This window comes from Andrena cerasifolii, chromosome 2 (assembly GCF_050908995.1).
Source record: "Andrena cerasifolii isolate SP2316 chromosome 2, iyAndCera1_principal, whole genome shotgun sequence".
Lineage (NCBI taxonomy): Eukaryota > Metazoa > Arthropoda > Insecta > Hymenoptera > Andrenidae > Andrena > Andrena cerasifolii.
The window spans coordinates 14,162,075-14,183,349 of record NC_135119.1 but is presented as its reverse complement, the minus strand read 5'-3'; the positions used below and the strand labels follow the sequence as shown (position 1 = coordinate 14,183,349).

The window sequence follows — 21,275 nt, the reverse complement described above, 5'->3', positions numbered from 1 at the left end:
CAGTTTCTCGGTATGCGTCACCGTATCCGAAAAGAGCCTAACCGCGTCGTTTAATTCCAGCCCCCAAGATGTCGTCGCAGGAAGCAATCATCTCTCTGTGTGACTTCGTAAATCGAAAGTTATACCGCCGAGGCAGTAGGCGGCGCCTGGCGTCTCTTTCTACCGTATCGATCCTCTCTTTTGGGGTACTCTGGATCTACAACCCCTTTCCCTTCGTGATTAGTCGGAGCTAAGAGACCTCCCTTTGAAATCCTCGAGGGAGCACCGCAATCTCTTCGTCGTTTCATCTCGGTTCTTATCTACCCCTGATCAAAAGGATATTGGTAAGGAAAAACGTCACAGTATTCGAAGTGATTGCTGGATCCACTTTGCTACGGGATTCTCGTGGTTTTTGCGAGGGTGAAAGCAATTCATCGGTAATTTATAAAGAGGTGAACACAAACATGCTCTGCTTGGCGTAGCCAAGGTGGGCTTACCCCCGATACAGGGAGAATATAATAAATTAGTCATTCGTCCACAATTAAATAAAGTTATTACCGAATAAAAATAAGTTATGTTGTGAAGTACTTACGCATTGTGCTCAGATTTCTTTGTCTGTTTAGATAAAGAGTGACCCAAGAAATAGCCCCTTTTTGGGTCCCACGATTTTGGAGCTGAATTTTCTGCCAAATGATAGCTTATTATGAGACATCAATCACTCGAAATTTTCAAGTTCAGGTGACAATAAAAAGGCCACATTTTGGGGTCACTCTTTGTTTCACTATTTATTGTCCCTCACTGAATGAAATTCACTATTTACTGCCCCTCCCTAAATGAAATTCACTATTTACCCTGGTTACGCGCCTGCTGCTCTGTACCCTTGAAGGGTAGATCCGCACAGGAAGAAGATCATCAGAAGAAGATCACCCGCGCCTCGATTTAACTCAAGTTCGTCTGATCGATGATGGGGAATTGGGCAAATTGAAGGCACCAATTTGTGGTCAATTGACTCCGAAGAGGAGATCAAGGGAGAACAGGGGAGCATCGACCGAAAATGGATTCCATGGAGCTTTCTAAGGGCAACGACTTCGATGCAGCTCCAGAAGTACGTGTCACTTTCCTACTTTTTATTTTTTTAAATTATTCTGTAATATGGTTACCTTCAACATGAAATACACTGGTCTCGGTGCTCGCGCCGAGTTCCTCCAATGAAACACCGAGCAGGGGTCTGCCATGTTTCCCCGCGACGGCGAAATACCTCGAAAAAAGCCCGAGGAGAGGGAAGAAAGAAGCGATCGAGCAGCTCGGCGGCGATTCGGCATTAAAATTCAGGTAGACGAAAAGTGGGAAAGGACAGAGAGGATCCGGTTCGAGAGGGAGGCTGGGCTTAGATCCCGCGGAGGGCAGGACGAACAGAGGACAAGCTCCTCCGGTAAGCTCGTTTACCCCGGGCGCAGGACGAAAGGGCGAGGGAAAAGGTAATCGGTAGCATGCGAGGCACGCTCGTAGCCTTCGCGGCGCGTACATTCTCGGCTCGTAATATACGACTTCCGTACGTTGATGGAATATTCGAAAAATCCGAGAGCCCGCGTCGGCGATAAAGGTATGGAAACCGCTGACGAGACGTTCCGTCTGCTCCAGCGATCCGCCGAAATCTCTCTGAACAGACTATAATTGTGACAAATCTAAAGAGACTGCTCATACCGATCTGGGGGGGGAGTCTTCTCGACGGAGTCGCGCTTGGAACGTAAAACCTGATGGACTATTTAGTAGCGAAGATATTGATAGGACTGGATGATGAACGACGAAGGCATTTGCATGAAAATCCACCTTCGTTTCGAACGATCTGCGCACAGTTACTTGTTAGACGGTGCAGATTCGCCAAGCGCGATTCCATTAAAAAAGAAGCTGTTCTTTTTCTCGCTGTTCTTTTATTTACGACCTTACGTAAGGAAGCCTAGAACGCGGCTGAAATGCGCGCTTGCATGAAAGTTCGTACATATTCGTTTCGGAGCTCGCTAAAGAAATATAGCAGCCTCAGCGACGCGAGTAGTGTTCCTGATTTCTCGATATTTTTTGTTTCTCGAGAAATCAGAAATGAGATCATATTTCTTGAGAATTCTCGAGAATTCTCTAGAAATTGAAAAGAAAATATTGCAAAAATTATATTTTTGGAATAATGTTGATAATATTTATCAAAAACACAAGAAATCTTTAACTAAATGATTATTCCTGTCTAATTTATACAAAACTTGTGTGAATGAAAAATAGATATTAAATATAATTGGTAAATTTGTTTATTTAATACAAAATTTGTACGAAGCGAAACATTACTTTTTGGTTTTAAAATATATTTTTAAATAGCACAATGCGTCTAATGTAGCGTCAGCGATTCTATTTTTTTTTAGTGCAAAATCTGTTACTGTTATATTTTGACGTTTTATAAATATCTATCTTGGCTTTTAAATGAAAAAATGTAATCTCAATAGTCAATCTCCTCTTTTCTATATTTCTTCTTTAATAGCCACAAGAAACTCATTAGCTACTTAATTCAGTATACAATTTTTCTAAATTTTTAAATAAGAATTTAAGAGCACCATCAGCAGCACCTTTAATAATATCGAATCTTCTGTACTGTGATTTTCTATTGGAATTCACGTAAGTTCTAATGTTATTAATAATATGTATTATAAATTGTAGATGTGTTTATACGGTTGCGATTAACTAGTAATACATTCATTTACGAAAATAAATGAGATTTATAATATTTTTCCTAGACTTCAGTTTCTCGAGAAATTATAGTATTTCTCGAGAAATAAGAAATAAGCAATTATAAAATTTCTCGAGAAATTCTCGAGAAGGAACACTAGGCGCGAGAAGGAACTTTCGCGACGTTGCTCGATGAGGCATCATCGAGCTTGTCTCGCGGTTGCGCAATTCGGCCAGCAGAAATTTCGCTCGCTTCGAGTTACCATCGAATTTACTCACATGCTTTAGAGCTGTTCGACGCGAACGCGTTCCCTTTCTCTAGCCAAACATTTGCGAGCCTATTCTCCCTGGCAGATCAAATGTTTGCGATCCTAGACGCCGCGGTATAATTCCTTCGGCAAACCGAATGATTCGAGTGGAAACAGTCGTTACGGTAACTGCTTCGGTAAACCGAAAAATTCGTGAAACGGCGAGGGGGTGGTGGCGTGGGAAGAGCGTGCTCGGAATTTATAGAGCGACCAATAACGGCCGTAGTAAAAACAGGAAATCTGGAAAACGTTTCGGCCATCGAAGCCATCGGGAGGAAAGAGCGAAAGGCCAACGGGGCGACCGATGAATCCGGCTCCTCGATGGCCAACCGAAATTTCCTGCTATCTGACCGGCGCGGCGCGTATTTTAAAGCAAGGAGCACTCTCACGTACACGCTGGTCGGTTTGTGGGCGTATAACACCCTGCGCGGCCGATTTAAGCGCGTACGCAACCTCAGGGAGATATTCTTCCGAATATACGATGGTGCCGAGCCTGCAGCAGCGTGTTGGTGCGTACAAGCCGGCTGCCAGCTTGGAATGCTGGACATTTCACCGAGGAGAGGCAACGCCAGAGACAGAGTGCAGATAATCTGAGTGTTTATCGCCTGGTCGCCGAACGGAAAGAACCGAGTCCTTAGACGTGTTCCGCGCGGTGACCATTTTCAGAAACGGCCCTTCGACCGGCGGAGCCGCTGCTCGCTCGCTACGTGGTAGCGGTCTAGCGTGCTTGGTAATTCGAGATCCTCTCTTGCGTCTATTCGTGACCGCTTGGCTCTACCAGGGTCCATTTATTTCAATTTTTTCCAAGGATTTCTCGGTGTCAATGCTTCTGACAATTTTAAGCTCTATTTCTATGATTGCAACTTTGACAGTTTCCTTGGTACCTGTAGGTACAGTGATACTCCCACTGCTGTTTTTATTTACCCCCAAGAATATAAGGCACTGGGACACCTGCTGTATTTGTAGAAAAGTGATATTTGGTAGAGATATACTTTTTACTTGTTTTCAGTTTAAAATACCAGGTAAAGTAATTTCTTTTTAGAGATTCAATACTTTTCACTGCTTTTAATTTAGAGTACCAAGTAGAGTGAAATTTCAGATAGTTCTCCGATTATTCCATACAGAACAGGCATCCTTATACATAAATACCTACTTATGACAGTGTACACTCCCCTTCTCCAGTTCTCCGTCCATTTGTCTCTTTCAGCCTCCAGCCGGAAACGTTATGGATTATAAAGTTCTTTCCTCCGCCCGTAGAAACCCGTCTACGCTCTACCCTCAGGCTCCCCGGACATCGATGATCGCGTCACCCTCGCGATGGACTCGAAGCCACGTGAATACAATTAGGTAGAAACTTAGAATGGTACCTAAACACCCTCCGGACGCGGCTGTTGGAGCACCGTCTCCGGTCCCAGATCATATTTTACCGCTTTTGGCCCCGCCTAGCTTCCCGTGCCTTCGACAAGTCGAAGTTTCGATGGTTTCCGTGAGAAGGAAGTTGGGTGTTGCGCGAAGGGGAGACTTTAGAGGTTGCTCGAGCTGTCATAAGGATTCTGGGTACATGTCATTTATAAAATACGCTTGAAAATCGCGGTTGCTGGCTTCCACGCCTTCGAGGAACATTGTTTCCGAGGCCCTCATAATTGAGACAGCAGATTGGGGACGTTTCTAGGGAAGTCTATGGGGAAGGAAGAGAAAGAAGAACGATCCAATGACAAATGACACGCGTAACTGTACGTTCCACCCTCTGCTGAGTATCCCGAAGAACTTTCAGGCGACTCAGCGGTATTCCTATCTCGTCCGCGTCTTCAACCCCTTCCAGGCCCGGCCTTACCTTTGTCGTCGCCGGGATACCTGACCGTGGAATCGCGGAGTAGGGGTAGGACGAAGGAGAAGAGAACTCTGTGGAATCGAGAAAGGGCATTGGGAGAGTACAAGGATGGAGCGAAAGACGCGCGTGGAACTGGAAAAGGGAACGAGCCGAGGAGGGGACGAAGTTGGAGGGAAACAGTAAGAAGGCGGGGAAAGATGAGGAGAAAAAAAAAAGGGAGAAGGAAAGAAAAAGGGGGAGTGAATAGGGAGAAGGGGGAAAAAGAGAGGAGGAAACGAAAGGGGAAAACTCGGCTCGTCTCTAACCGTAAGATAGGGAGGAGAAATACGCGGTCGTAAAAGACGAGGCGCAGTCCCCAAAGAAAATACGAATTAAACCCGCTAACCGGTGATCCGAGGAACTTCTGTATAATCGAAGAGAGACGTCACCGACCGCTCGTCCTCCTCCTATAACGAATGGTCCAACTTGATGGCCGCGCAGGGGCTGACAACTATGCGGATCCAAGAACCACGCCGTTACATTATTAATTAGGCAGCGATATACGAACAACGAAGATCGTCTGACAAGCTGGTACCAAGTTTTGGTTCTTTTAAAAAGTTTCGTTCGAAAGCAAACGTCAGCAGTCGCGTCATCACCGCCTCGTTGGTGTAAACTACTGTAAACTGCAACGACGGCAGGGAGGAGTCGTTAAAAACGTTCAGGTATGAACGGTTAAATGAGATTGATTTTGCTGGAAACGAGGCTAACAGAGGCGGCTCTTAATATTCTCGTTCGTAGAAGGAAATAGAAACGGTTTACCGTGTAGCGCCTAACTCGCTCGCATAAAATGTCTTAAGGGGTCATGCTCTCAGTCAGGACGCCGAAAAAAGGGTGGTCTTTGGAAATTTTTTACTCAAAAGCTATAACACATTTCTCAAAAAATCTTTTTTCCTTTTATAGGTTGCATCTAGTACCGTGCATCGTATTTTTTTTATTTAAAAATATTTAGCAATAACTGAGTTATTGTCCATCACTCGAAGGTTCTCTAAAACAAAGGCTTCTGCGGTGAACATTGCTGTTCGAAAGTCGATCATCTAATATAAAAAATTCAAAAGAATTTACTTATTATATTATATTATCTAGTATTTGAACGAAGGATTTTTCGAAATATTGATTTGGCAAAAAATGGCTGATGTTTAAAGTAAAAGTTTCAATTTTTATCATAAATCTTGCCTGACTTTCGTCAATTAAAAGAAAACTAAGCATCGGATAAAAAATCCTTCGTTCAAATACTAGATAATATAATATAATAAGTAACTCCTTTTGAATTTTTTATTTTAGATGGTCGACTTTCGAGCAGCAGTGGTCACCCCAAGAGCCTATTTTTTAGAGAAGCTTCGAATGATAGACAATAACTCAGTTATTGATAAATATTTTTAAATGAAAAAAATACGATGCACGGTACTAGATGCAATGCTTAAAAGGAAAAAAGATTTTTTGAGAAATGTGTTATAGCTTTTGAGTAAAAAATTTCCAAAGACCAGCCTTTTTTCGGCCTCCTGACTGAGCATGACCCCTTAAGAAGATGTAGGTAGGGGAAGGAGTTATCGTAAAAAAAAAACGATAATTGAAAAATGCTAGACATTTGACGAACGTAGCAAAAGGAAGCTATTGTATTGTAACTGTTAGGTCGTTGGTAGAAATGAGTGGAGAAGCACGCGTCTTTTGTTTAAAGCTGTGAAATGGTCCATGTGCTGAGTGGATCTTATTTTGTGTACTAAAAAGACTTGTAACAAATATATATATGTAAAAACGGTACTTTTTTAAAGTGTAATAACAGCAAAGTTTTATTTAAAAATTGTTCAAACTATGTACCAAAGACGATTCATAGAAACTTAAATTAAAAGTGTAATTGTCAATTTCTTTGCTATTTTGCTTAGTTTCCCCCCCTTCACCTACCTATTTGTTTAAGGTGGAATAATTTTCGCAAAGCCTCTTTTTGTAGATCCCAAGATAATCAAATCTGTTTCCTATGCAAGTTAGGCGATGCTGTATAAAATACAATGTTTGTTTAAATTTTCATAGAGAACGCTGAGCAAGGCCAGTTTCTCATCCCCCAAGTGAACACCTACCCACCATCCAACTTTAAACATCATGGTTCCCCTCGCGCATACCGTAACCCTATCAGAAGGACAGGGTCGTTGCAGGACCGCTCACCCCAGCGTGGAATATCGTAGACCCACCCCAAGTCCACCCCCGAAAGCGGGAATTAACTGTAGATAACAGGGGCTCGGTCCCGCGAGCCCCTGGCAACTGGCTACAATAGCAGCGTGCGGTTTCAACCCTTCCTCCGTGTCCCCGAGCCATCCCCATCGAACTAACCCTTCTGGTACAATAACGCTGCAACTCGCGGGAACGCCCGTAAAGCCCGACCCCCTCTGTATTTAATTTACTGAATAATTGGAATCAAGCTGCCTCATTTGTGTGCCGAGCAACCCTTCCCTCCCGGCGGAGAAACCCGCCCTACGATCGCCAGCCCCCGCGGAGGATGGATTCCGGATCCTGAGGGAGCCTGATGAGGAGATTTGCGCGCGTTCGTAAAACTTGCCTCGAGCTATCTCCGCTGCTCTCTCGTCCTCTCTTCGCCGGCTCGCTTCCTCCTCTTCGACGTAACTATCCGGAGCTAGCGAGGGCTGAATAAAGGTGGCCGGATAATGGAAGGATCGAACGGGAGGGAAGCAAGATTACCGTCATCCACTCTGGGGATGAATCCCCCGTTTGAATAAGCGCTGCTGCGAAATTCTCAGGACCCTCGATGGAATGTTATGAGCGGGCGATAGGGATTCTATTGGACGCATCGTTTGGGTGGGGACTTTGATTCCTGTTTAACGAAAAGTCGATGGGTAGCGCTTTCTAAAATCTGGAATAGGTATACTCTCGTAATAATTGATAGGCATGTCCCTGCTTGAGGAGGATCTAATTTATTTCAGAGTGGTTGACATAATTTATTGCAGCAGACGGGCGACTGGGGGAGTAGGTGGGATGAGGGTACCAAAATCGCAAGTGGAAAGCGGCTCGCGACTGCGCATGCGTCGCCGAAGTAACCAGAAATCGATGGCTGCGGCTGGCTGGCTCGCGCCGCGCTTTCACAGTGTGAACACTGGTGGAGGGTATATGTATGGGCTTGTAGAACGGAATGAAGCAAAATGGAGTGGAATGAAGGGAAGGTTCTTTTGTAGAGAACACTGTAAGTACCAAAATTGAAAAAAAAAATTGTATTGGAAAATGTTTTACGTGGCAATGGTAATACTACAGTAGGTATAGAATTTTAATGCAATTTCTCTTTGTAAATAAGTTACTGATAGGGCTAAAAGTTGGTATCGCTGGTACGTCACACGCCACTTCTGTAGAAAACAATGAAGAGCCAATTAAACGATAGGTAAACAGGAATGGCACTTAGGTACGTGCTTACAAATATAAATGAATGGCATATTCAGTTTTATCTACAAATAAGAAGTGGCCATGCAGGGTTTCCTACAAGTACAATTATTTTTTTTTAGAATTTGAACTATATTAATGCAAAAAATAGAAAATTTTGTGACGCATTGGAGTTACTATACAAATACTTAAGCATATTTAGCAATCAAATTTCGTAAATAATTTAGAGTCAGGGAATTTTTTTCTCTCTCCTTGAAAAATTCGTTTTCGGCACTTGTAGTGTTTCCTACGAGGACTCTTCAAGGGCTTCGGAAGTTTTCCAAACGCAGGGAAATGTAAACTCAAATATGATTACCGTCCAACTGTTTCTAAAGCACTCAAATTGGTATCTCATAGAATTCTCATAGGTAGGTACTACAAAAATCAGGTCAAGGTCACATCCTTACACTCCTAACTTTAGCATCCCCTACATCTGGTACGGAACGGTCATGAAATCCACCAGGGAAATATTAAAAAATCCTTATACCTTTTTTATTTGGCTCCTTCAGGAAGCAAATAGCTACTCGACTCTTATTTAGAACTATTCAAATGAAGCATATTCACAGTCCCACATGAATAGTTCTACAGGTATAGTTACTTGGATCATCCTGTAGAGCTCGAATATGTAAGCATAGTTAACAGTGACCTCAAACGCAGCTGCGAGTCACACTTTCGTGGCCATTTGCGACTTCACCTCCGAGCATACTCAGATTTGATTCAGGTCGCTGATAGCCTAATTGGAAAAGTAGCATGAACTGGGATACCATTGGGAGGTTTTTGTAACATTACGTTAAGGGGTCATGCTCAGTCAGGAGGCCGAAAAAAAGGGTGGTCTTTGGAAATTTTTTACTCAAAAGCTATAACACATTTCTCAAAAAATCTTTTTTCCTTTTAAGGATTGCATCTAGTACCGTGCATCGTATTTTTTTTATTTAAAAATATTTAGCAATAACTAAGTTATTGTCCATCACTCGAAGGTTCTCTAAAACAAAGGCTTCTGCGGTGAACATTGCTGTTCGAAAGTCAATCATCTGATATAAAAAATTCAAAAAAATTTACTTATTATATTATATTATCTAGTACTTGAACGAAGGATTTTTCTAAATATTGATTTCGGTAAAAATGGCTGATGTTTAAAGTGAAAGTTTCAATTTTCATCATAAATCGTGCCTGCTTTTCGTCGATTACAAGAAAACTAAGCATCGGATAAAAAAATCCTTCGTTCAAATACTAGATAACATAATATAATAAGTAAATTCTTTTGAATTTTTTATTTGAGATGATCGACTTTCGAGCAGCAGTGGTCACCGCAGAAGCCTTTATTTTTAGAGAACCTTCGAGTGATAGACAATAACTCAGTTATTGATAAATATTTTTAAATAAAAAAAATACGATGCACGGTACTAGATGCAATGCTTAAAAGGAAAAAAGATTTTTTGAGAAATGTGTTATAGCTTTTTAGTAAAAAATTTCCAAAGACCACCCTTTTTCGGCCTCCTGACTGAGCATGACCCCTTAAATATATAATATAAAAATGTACATTTTTACATTTGCTTTAAGTATGCTATTATAACTTTGCATCTTTTATAATTGTCCTACAAGTGTGAAAATGCCAAAAATTGTATCCTTTTCCTTCTTTAATCAGTAGATGTTAATTAATTGTCATTGCTACGCCATACAAAGAATACTTCAAATTTCTTTTGTCTGCTCGACACCTTTCGTACAAAGAACTTTGTCATTACTGCAGCAAGTACCATGTAGGTACAAAGCTTAAAACGACCAGGTGAACGTCTGATAAAGCCATGGAGGGCAAACGGTGTAATCACTCTCAAAGATCAGTTAATAGCTGGTTTATGTAGTTTCTGTTGACGCAGAAACTCATTACAAATATGTGCGCAGTGGATTGTTGACGCGCTTATGCACCCCGGACCTGCACCCATGCGTTATTTAATTTTTTGAAATTACGTACACATGGCGAAAGGGAGAAAGCAATTCCGCCTGCACGCTGATAATGGCTATTTAAGTATGTTTCTTGGTAAAAAGTGATCGAACGATTTCTTTCTTCGCGACCAGACTGAAGAAAAAAGCGAGCGGACGTGCGCACTCGCGGTCGTGACCTCCGAGGGTAGATGAACTCACGTGGGATGAGGCGGCTCGTGTTTTTTCCCTCAGGATCTACAGCGATGTTTAGAAGTAAGATTGGAACGCGTTCTGTCGTGAAATTTTATTCGTTGGAAAAGTTATGGGTATGCCGTTTTGGTTTTCAGATTGAAATTTAAAATTGCGAAGTCGAATTGGAAATTGTTGAATGATGGGAACAACGTGTAATGTTAAAATTGGAGCGATTGCCTGAAGTGAAGTTTTGGAAGAACAAAGGTAACTCCATTTAAAGATGATCGGTAATAAAATTTGCTAGGTGCACCGTGAAGAATATTTATTAATATTTGTAGGAAATTGTGCAGAAAATCTGATTTCAAAAGTTGCGCAACTTGCGAGATGAAAGGTACGTTAGAAAAATTTAAAAAACGTATTTTCCTTCAGCACCACCAGCGGTGGAAGCTGCAACTGCGTCCGACTGTGCAGTCGGTATACATTTTTCTAGTACCGTCGTTACAGAAACAGAAAACATCGTTCTGCCTTACCAGCATTATGCTAGAACAAGAGGGATTTCGGAATACCGTTGCAGCTGTGGATAATTTTAATACTAGTATCAGTTCAAAATCCAAATTATACTACCGAGCACGGATAGCTGCAGAATAAACTAGAAAGGTATATTAAAAATTGTGACAAGTTCATTCGTAATATTCATAACACACTGAGATTTTCGCAGGTGGAAACACAAAAAATTAATCGCACGTTAAATAAAATGAATATTAAATAACTGAAAAGTACATCGATTCCAATTTTTCTACCACGTCGATATTTCTACTGGTCGGTACATCAGTGCCCTACTATCCCGACCAGACAATCATCCTTAAATAATGTAGCAATCTACGTTTACATCGAACGATTCACGTTTCTAAACCTGTCAACTTTGTATCCATACGCAAATTTATGGCAGAAGCCTACTCAAACTTATCGCGAGGAAATAAATTCCCAGCTCCTGTTATCAAATATTTTCAAGCCCACGAACACTTAACCTCACATTTTATTAAAACACCTTTTGCCAATCGAAATAGACCGAGAAAAGTAGCTACGCTCTGCGAAAGTTTGAAGCACAGCCTTCCGCCATGGGACGAGCGTTGTTCCCATGACAACGGACCTTGATGCGCGCGCATACGCGTTCCATAATGGCTGCCACAGTGGAAGCAGTAGTGGGGGAAGAAGTGGGTGGGGAAAAAGGGAGATGAGGAGAGGGGATCGCCAGTGGAGAAATAATAGGTCACTGGAAGGGTCGGGTAACGAAAGCATCGTGAAAGGCATTGGCAGGACTCCCAGGGAAGCCATACGAAAAATAAGGGCGGCCATCATGGATTTCAAGATGGCTGGCGCTACTCCATCCACCGCGCATCCTAACTTTTTCTTCGATCCTTCTATCATCGCGGGGAATAAATCGCGGTGTTCATTCAACTAAAAAATGTAATTTCGATTTGTAAAATACATTATTGTATAAAATTAATTTTTCCTATAAGTATAATGTTACTCGGATTCTTATGAATCGAATAAGTTTAGCACCGTGCTGGAAGATATTTTATGAAAGCCACTGCCTCGTTCGAGTGGGGTAGGTGATGTATATGAAGCGCTTAATCGTCTCGCGAACAATTTACGAGCAATTAAAAGCACGGTTTTAGATTCGTATAATCATGGGGTCCCGGTGTGAACTAGAGAAGTCATATACCTGTTTGTCGTGGGCCGTAAAAGTCAAAGCCGAAAGATCCCTACGCAAACCGAACGATTCGTGCATCCTAAACGAAAGGAAAACAGTCGTAAACTTTAAGTATCGCCCACTGCATTTGCTCAGTCAATACTTAATTCATTCACGACGTTCCCCAAAAGATGCTGCACTCTTAGGTACCAATCCACGCGAGAGATTGCAGCTCCCGGCAATTCGCGTGTCCCCGAGTCGATTAAGCAGAAGTCCACCCTGCGTTCGTTCCGATAAATTAATGGAGAAGTCCCATATGTTTAGCTTTCACCGTAGCCGTAATTGTTCTCTCTTGAGCACGGAGGACGCAAGGAGCAACGGTGGATGAAACACTTGAAACAAAAGGTGCTCGCGTGACGCGCCCGGCTCCGGTTGTTCCGCTCGCGCGACACTCGGGTTTCGCGAACGAGAAACAAGAATCGTCGTTCACCTGTTCATAAGGTCAATAGGTAATGCGATAACGACCGTTCATAATGGTTACGGACGAAGGAATTACCGCGCAAACCGACACTTAAGGTTTATCGTGTCTCTTACCGCCGAGTTATGTATACTGTTCTCTTAAAAGTGAACGGTAGTGAGTTGTAACAAGATTATTGACTTTAAATCCTCACGAATGGCCCTATAGGAGATTCGAGCTACAAATATATTACCAATACTAAAACCCCCGCCGCGTTCACAAATCATCTGGCCACTTAATGCCACAAAAAAATGCTCACTGCGAACAACGCGCGGCAAAGTCTTTGTCACTTCTGTTGGATTATTAGTCGTGGAAGGGAGACACGGTTACCTTTGGCACATTACCGTAACTACTGTCTAGATGAAGGACCATTTTTGGGAGTGGAAGGCCCACAACGGAGGACATAATCGGATGAATTTAAACTAGAAAGCTTAATTACCCTTGACAAACGCGACTCAGTGTCTGGCAGATAACGAGCCACAAGTTTCCTACGACAATTCAGCGAGTCAAATGTCAAGGCACGTGACAATTTCGTCGAACGGAAGGACGAAACGATAACTGAATTTTGGGAGAAGTGCAGCAGTCTACAAATTACTCGGTCATTCCTTAACCAGAACCACTCCGTGTATTTAAGGATAGTAATAGGAGAGACAGGGGTTAAAAGTTCCGGGGCTAAGTTGTTCAGACAGCTCTATATTAAAAATAAAAAGAGCGTTGTACTTCGAATTATTTTTTCCGCGTGAGTTGATCACAGTATTCTGAATTATTGCAAGAATTGTGCATTGATTCCCAGCAGTCACTGGATTTTCAATAAATAACAAATGATTAAAAATTCAATACTTTATAATATTTATTGGCGTAAACTTAACATTTTTCCCACAATATTTTTTAGGACTCGTAGGTATACCACGACGATACTCTGAATACCACTCTGTCGCCCATTTTAATAGCGTTCGCGACAGCGAATTGTGTGGTTGTAAGCAAGGACCTATTAGTCGCGTACTAGATATATAAAAAAATTTCTATCATTTTTTTCTGGTCTATTTCAATTATTTAACGTCGATATTATAGATCGATTCGTTCTTATGTATCAAATGACATTTAAAAACATGGTGTAATAGCGTTTATCGTTTGAATATATGTACAAGCAGAATAGTCTTTCAAATTAAAGATAAATAAAAACTGTCGGTACAAACTGTCAACATATATGGGGTAAAGTGGTCGATTTTGCATTTTTTCAAGTTGAATTTCAATATACTTTAAGTTTATTTTAAGTATTGATATTCATCGTTTATCAATAGTGATGTTCAAATTATATTATAAATCTATTTTCACACATTTTTATTGAAAGGGAAAAATTTTATTCGACTTCAAACATTTTTCGTCATTATCGAAATCGCAACTTTTAGCCCCGGTCTCCCCTACCTTCAAAGATTAATACGAAGTACTCCGACATATAAAGCCTGGAAAGCTGCATATGCAGAAGGGGCAAAAAGAGACTTTTTACTCAGTGATCGAACGGCGAGGTTCGCGTGTAACGATCAGAGATAATTTGCCTCACGAACCGCGTATCATTTATTGCTACGCGCGGGCAGCTATAAAGATTTCGTGCATTCGGGATTACACGCCTGCTCCGCGGTGCACGGCCCGCGAAATCTACCGGCGCTCGTGGACGTTGATAACGAGAGGCCGAATTGCCGCGGCGGACGATGCCGGAATAAAGAAAAGATACGGCCACCGAGATAAGCAGAAGGGTTGACGTCAGGCGGCAATAAAATTCTGGGACACCGGTGGGTATCGGCAAACGTGAGCGCCTCGAGCCGTTCGATGGCCATTTCGTTCGAGAAGGTCAGACGATAATTCCTTTTTTTCTCGTCCGCATCGATCAGTTATTATCGCGGATGCCTAGGCGAAGCAGGATGCTCCCGGTCTCGCGGTTCCCCTTGCGCAAACGCCGATGTGGAATCACTGAATACGCAATAATTATTCAGCAGTTAAATAGGTAAGATAAAGCGTAGAAGAATATGAAAGGTGGTGAATCGACAGATTATGTCGGAGCCATCTTTATCGTTCAATTTCAAATACTTTGCCACTAAAAACTGGAGGTACCATTTTCGGTGACGTAGGTAGGGGAGACCGGGGCAAAGTGAACCTCGGGGTGAAACGAGCTTTCTTAATTTATTCTTTAACAACAGAATATATTTGCAAATTTTTGCGACGTAATAAATGTGTGTAATACCATAATGATACTTATGCACATTCAGATATCGAAAAATGGAGATTCGTTTAAAAAATTAAAAATGAAGTCTTAGACACTCTCAATTGGTTTTCTTTTCAATTTAGCTTTTTGGATAAATCAGTCTTAAATGTGTTATTTTAACTCCAATTTTTTTCTGCGTGATTATGACAAGCTTGTAAACATGCATGTACTTACACTAGGGTGGAACGAAGTGTAGGGGCAAAATATTTTTTTATTATTCACGACTTCTAACAGTGGGCAAATGTTGCGTTTTATAAAGTTATTTAAGCTGCGAAAGTTTGATCTTGATCAACAAATTTCTTGAGGTGCCGCGAGCTATTAAAAAATTCATATTTGAGCCGTTTATTTTGAAAGTGGCCCAAGTTCATTTGTCAATTGTTTTTTGTTGACTGTAGTAACGTTTGCAACTTGAAGTTAGTATTAAAAATTTATATACAAAAAATGTTTAAATATAATTGGGCTTAGGTCACTTTCAGAATAAACGGCTCATTTATTGATCGTGTGACTTTAGAATGGGGTACAGTGATACCTCTTGCATCATTTCACTCAAGTTGAATTTTAATATACTCTAAGTTTATTTTAAGTATCGCCATTCGTCATTTATCAACAGTAATGTTTTAACTATATTATAAATCTATTTCCAAACATTTTTATTGAAAGGGAGAAATTATATTCGACTTCAAACTTTTTCCGCCCCTCTTTGCCCCGGTCTCCCCTATTTCTTTACCCCTATTTCTCCTAATTCATCTCACATTTTCAACTTAAGTATATGTTGCGTTTTCTTTCCTTTTCTTTTTGTCTTGCCCGACATCCGAGATTGATAGGTACATGGGTAATAAAAAATTATATAATCACCTATTTCCTTTCTACGAATAACTTACCCCACTATCCTAATGAACGTAAAACTGTCGCGGGTCGTTATGAAAGTAGCATTATCGTGTCGTTGCTTACTTGACGGCAATTTTGCAACAATTCTTTCACAAATAGGAATATAATTCAACACAGCATAAAATAAGAGAAATCTCAATTTTTTTTAACTCACACCACTTTCATAATCACCGGCACAAAGTCTCCTCATTTCCCTCTATCTACGATACCTAAGCTGTGCGGTACGAAATTCAATCTCAGGAAATAGTTGAATGGAGTTTCCGCTATTGCGAAGTGTCGCGGAGGAATTCGTCGGTAACAGTGCTTGGAGACGTGTGGCGGAATCGGGAGAAGAAGGACGAGTTCCGTTACCTATGCGTGGAGATCCGACGCGACAGTTTGCACAGTGACTCTATCCTATCTCTGGAACTGTTCCCTAATTGCTCGAGCAAACGTTCTGATGAGAAAGTCTAACGCAGAGGTGCAGCGGCGGTCCGCGCCTGGGATCGGTGAATTCTCCTTTCAGACCTGGCCGCGCGCTCGCGCCCACACCAGCCGTGTTGGCGTTAGAATTCGCACCTCCGTATAAATTATTGACGGCGGATCCGTTAATCATACGATTACATTTTATGGCGAGGGACACGTGGCGCGGACGCTTTGTCACCGCGCCGCGAGTCTTCCAGTGTTTGCCAACGGTACAACGCCCTTTCACAGCGAATTCGCACAACGATCGGCGGATTGCTGGCGTTTTAACGCCTCGGGCGTGGGAACACTTGTACAGGGTATTATCTTTGGTGCCGACTAGGTACATCGAATACTCCAAAGAGTGACCCGAATGATAGCCTCTTTTAGGTCCCGCGATATTCAAACTGAGTTTTATGCGAAACGACACCTTGTGATGAGACGTCGATCAGAAACTAATTGTCACCTCAACTCGAAAATTGGTTGCGGTTTATGTCTCATCGTGAGGTACCATTTGGCACGAAATTCAGCTGCAAAATCGTGGGATCAAAAAGAGGCTAAAACAGGCTTCATTTTTGGGTGACTCTTTGTAATGGAGTGGAAGACTTTAGCGTAGCAAGCCAAATGAGCTAATTGAAAGTAGGTATTTATTTGTGGAATATGAACTTTCTTCGTTTTTATTACGAAATAAGGTTACAGTACCAAGGCATGCATAGGTACATCCAGTGGCGGATTTAACAGGGCGGCTGAAGAGCAGTTGCCAGCTAAGTCCCTACGCAGAAGGCCCCGCAGGGCCCCATCTCCCAAAAACATTATGATTAAGTATACGTATCCGAACGCTACATTTTTTCGTACTACTACACTTGGTTTATTTTTTAATAAACTATCTCTTCGTTTCCCCGCCAAAATGGGCCCCTCGGAACGTTTGCCAAATGGGTAGGTGTTTTTTCTTAAATCCGCCAGTGGGTGCATCGCTATTCAGACCTCTCACTTACACCTCTACATTTGATCTCACTGATCTCCTTCACAGAATTCGCAATCTGGCTAACCTGAAGGTATTGTAATGAGAGTGGCTTCTTCTATGGATCCCCTTTTACTTTTAAAAGCAGCGTACCTATACACAGCGGTGGCAAGTAACGGTAGGTCTTGATGGGCATTTATACAGCATCTACCAAAGTCATAACTGCAATTCGGAGTAGGTAAAATTGAATACCTATCATTCAATTAAAACACAATACCAAAGAAGTGTTCAAAGTTGGTTATGCTTCCTATCTTTCGCTATTTTGCGTTGGAATAAGTGTTTTCGCATAATGCTTCTGAAAATAATAAGCGTTACCTTCGTCCCTGCGGTATGTTACTTTTATCCTACCCCTTGAGGACAAAAGTAACAACGACAGTAGCCGCGGAAAGCTGGCATAACTCTTTGACTACTCATAGACCAATAAACATACTATCTTAATGCATAATTTTCTTTCTATACCTAAAGGTGATTGTCAGCTTGGCCAAAGGCTAGGTTCTTACTTGCAATGCTTGTCTCTGCTATGTATCCTTCACTCCCATTTTTGTTCCAAACTGGGTCTCACCCGCGCAAAAAGAGATAAATAAACAAACACCACCAAGACCTATCCAAACCCAATGACACCACCCACCTTGATTCCCATACCTAAAAGAAATTTGCTCAGTGCACAGTAGAATTACCTTAGCTGTCAGTTTCTCCTCGAACCATCAGCTCACGTGCCAAAGAGCGTTCTCCAGGCAGGACCATCCAGAGCCACCATCCGAAGCCGACGTACCACCGCGAGCAGCGTGCTTCTCACTCACACTTCTGTCCCAGCCATTGCGCGAGAAACCGAGCGAGGAACAAGCCGCCTGTTATCTGGTTCGTAAACCTACATCACGCTTTGCCCCGAAACGTCCGCTATCGTCCGCCTACCTCTCCATATCCTTATCACTGGACGACTCGGCGGCACTCACTCGAAGCCGAGAACCCCGACGGAGCAGCGAACACGCGGCCTGCGACTGTCAGGCAGCCCGGAGTAAATCCTCGGTAAACAATAAGAGGCGCGAGAACGGAGAAGAGGCAGGACGAGAGATAACGGAGGCACGAGCAATCGTGGAGGGCTGAGTTTCCGGGGGATCCACTTGGGAAAAGGGAGCACGGTGCCCGGCGAACGTTCGAAGGGGATGTGGATCACAAAAGGAAGAGGTGCGCGCCTGCGTGCCGCCGACAATGTACTCCGTCGCTACTTTTCCAGTGCATAACAATGAAGCACGTTGGTAAAACGGGGCTCGCGGTATCTGGATGGGACGTACCGCGCACTGAACCAGTTGTTCACTCGCGCAGATTGCACGCCCCACCCTGTCGCCCCCCTCCCCGATGCTCTGACACCGCGATTGCCGAGCTTTACCCCCTCTCGAAGTGAACCACCGATGGACCGCTGGGTGCCGCGCTGCCGAAGGGGGAGTCTCGCGCTGTCACTGCCCCCACCACCCCTCTTTTTCTGCAAACAGAGCTTTTGCTTCGGCGCGCTCGGAGCGCTGGAGCCCCCACCACTGACAGCGCGGCAGGACTGGTAAGCTATACCGGGTGTACACAGGGGAGATGGGGATGTGGTGGGTTCGATGATGCAAATGTGGGTGTGTTATCGATAAGTGAGAGAGGTCTAATCATTTCTTTATTATTGGTATTTGCGTGCGATGTAGGGTAAACTGTGGAATGCACTCTAAGCAGAAATCGCAATTGGAATGTCTATATTTTTTTTTTGTGACGGTTTTATATGGTCTTAATTTTTAGTTATTGTCGAAAAACAAATGTTGGCATATTTGCGCCCGAAAGTTTAAGGTTATATGGAACAAAATAGTTTAAAACGAAGTTTAAAACTTTAAAACTTTTAGACTATTTCCATCACTATTAAATACCTGCAACACTTAAATCTGTTAATTTCAATCCATTGCTTACAAGGGAACGTCCCGAATTTCTTTCTGATTATAACGCAAATTTTGTTTGCTGCCCAAATTCACGCGAAGGGGGTGAAATTAACCCCTGAAAATTCGACTGTTTTCCGATTTTGTGTTATAACTCGCGAACTGTAAGTGACAGAAAAAAAGTTTCAAGACAAAAGTTACTCCTTTTAATTAGATCTATCATTTGGTAAAAAAATATATTTTACAGTTCACAAGTTATAACAGAAAATCAGAAAATAACTGGATTCTCAGGGGTCAATTACACCCCCTTAGAGTGAATTTGGGCAGCAAACAAAAATTGCGTTGTAATCAGGAGGAAAACCCCTACACATTCACAAAGTTTCAGAATCTTTGGAGTTATCGAGTTCGGGATCTTCCCTTGTTAGTTATAAAGCGAAATAATATATTTACTCCTCGTTAAAATTTTAAGAGAACGCTAAAAACTCAGCCCTTTGTCCCACCGCCATCTTTAAGACTTTTCTGTGGTGTTGCCAGATGTAAAATGCGGATTTCAACTACTGAATTTTGCAGTGTTGTTGTGCGAGAAAAATAAGAAATTGTAAAAAGATACCTGCTAAGCTCGTACTTCTTAATATTTAGCTTTTTAATCAGCAGTGCCAGTGATTAGTGCAGTTCCCCCTAATGTGTTTAGGTAATAGGGAAGGCAAATGGTCCCTTAACAGAAGCCATTTAAATTTGAGGCAGTAAGAGCCAAAACCCACATCGAAAAAAAAAGAATTTTTCCTATTTGATATGATTACTACAGCCTTTTGGACTATATTATTGCTACTAACTCAATTTCACAAAAGAAAATGTGTGTTAGTCCGCTTTTGCTCCGAATGCCTCATTTGTTGGGAGCCCTACCCCTCTTTGCGCTTGAAAGCAGACGACCGTGATTGCAGTGGCGACCTTTTCCACGCTCGGTCAATTTTAAAAAAGAAGAACCTGTTTTCGAACTACGGACGTCCCATTTTCGGATACAGGGAGGGACTCAAATATCTGGTTAGTGGGGTGTGGCTTCCTCGGAATCGTCTTCAACCACTGCGAATTTATAATGCCTAGGGGAGACCGGGGCTAGTTGATACTAAGTTTTCAATGTTTTTCATTTTTGTTTTAATTATTTAATTGATTACAGATATGCTAAAATATACTTTGGTCCTTCCTCTTTAATACATTGCAAATGAAAAGTTGAGAAAATACATACAAAATGAATGAAAAAATGTTATTCGGATGAAGGTAAAATGTATCAATTTACCTCACTGCGGGGCTAGTTGATACGCTACTCTGTTTTCAATTTTTTTCATTTTTTATTTTAAGTAATTACTTAATAACAAATATGCCAAAATATGCTTTGGCCCTTCCTCTTTAATATACAGTAAGCGAAAACTTGAGAAAATACATGCAAAATGAATGAAAAAATGATATTTGGACGATCAATTTGTATGTATCAAAACTATTTACTGTTTCTCTATACAAACGAAAACAGTTAAAAAAACGGTTGTTAACGTCAAAGTACACACTCGTATGCTGGATCGTAGGAAAGAATTGAACAGCAATCTTCACATATCTCGCTCAAATGGAGCTACATATATACGGTGTCTAGATAATCGTCTGTACTAACTTGCCCCGTGTATCAACTAGCTCCGGTCTCCCCTGCTCTGTCCACAATCTTCTTCAGCAGTTGTGAATATTCATACTATAATACATCGAGTCGCTAATAGCCGAATGCAGAGGTCGGTGCGATTAAACTAACTAAATTAAAAAAAAAAAAGAAAAAGAAGAGTGTTTAACACAAGCCCCAAAAAGTACCTATAGTGTACCACTTTGAATTGCAAAATCTGCCCGGTACTGTTGTACCCATGTACCTGCTTATATTCACCCGTTCTATGCTTAATGCCGAACCAATCGCGATAGACTGACCATCTCTCCTCGATCCTCCATTCCATTGGTTTTATTATTCGCGCCATCGCCGATACAGGCGTTCCTTCTTTTTCTTCCCTCTCCCTTCAGAACCGGAGAGAACGCTCTCACGCAGAGCTGGAGCTCGCAAGGGGGTTTGACACTTGAAATAAAATACGAGCCAGTTCTGTCTCCTGTCATGAGCCGCGCCTACGTAT

At 42.0% G+C, this 21,275-nt stretch overlaps 1 protein-coding gene across 1 annotated transcript in view; it reads right to left on the bottom strand.

Moving 5' to 3' along the window:
* The window catches only part of LOC143366347 (uncharacterized), a 78,665-nt gene extending 60,486 nt beyond the window's left edge, over positions 1 to 18,179 (bottom strand). Inside the window, exon 1 of the mRNA XM_076807385.1 lies at positions 17,893 to 18,179. The gene's annotated coding sequence lies outside the window, so the exon portion shown is untranslated. The remainder of the gene's footprint in view (positions 1 to 17,892) is intronic.
* Positions 18,180 to 21,275: the final 3,096 nt, after the last annotated feature.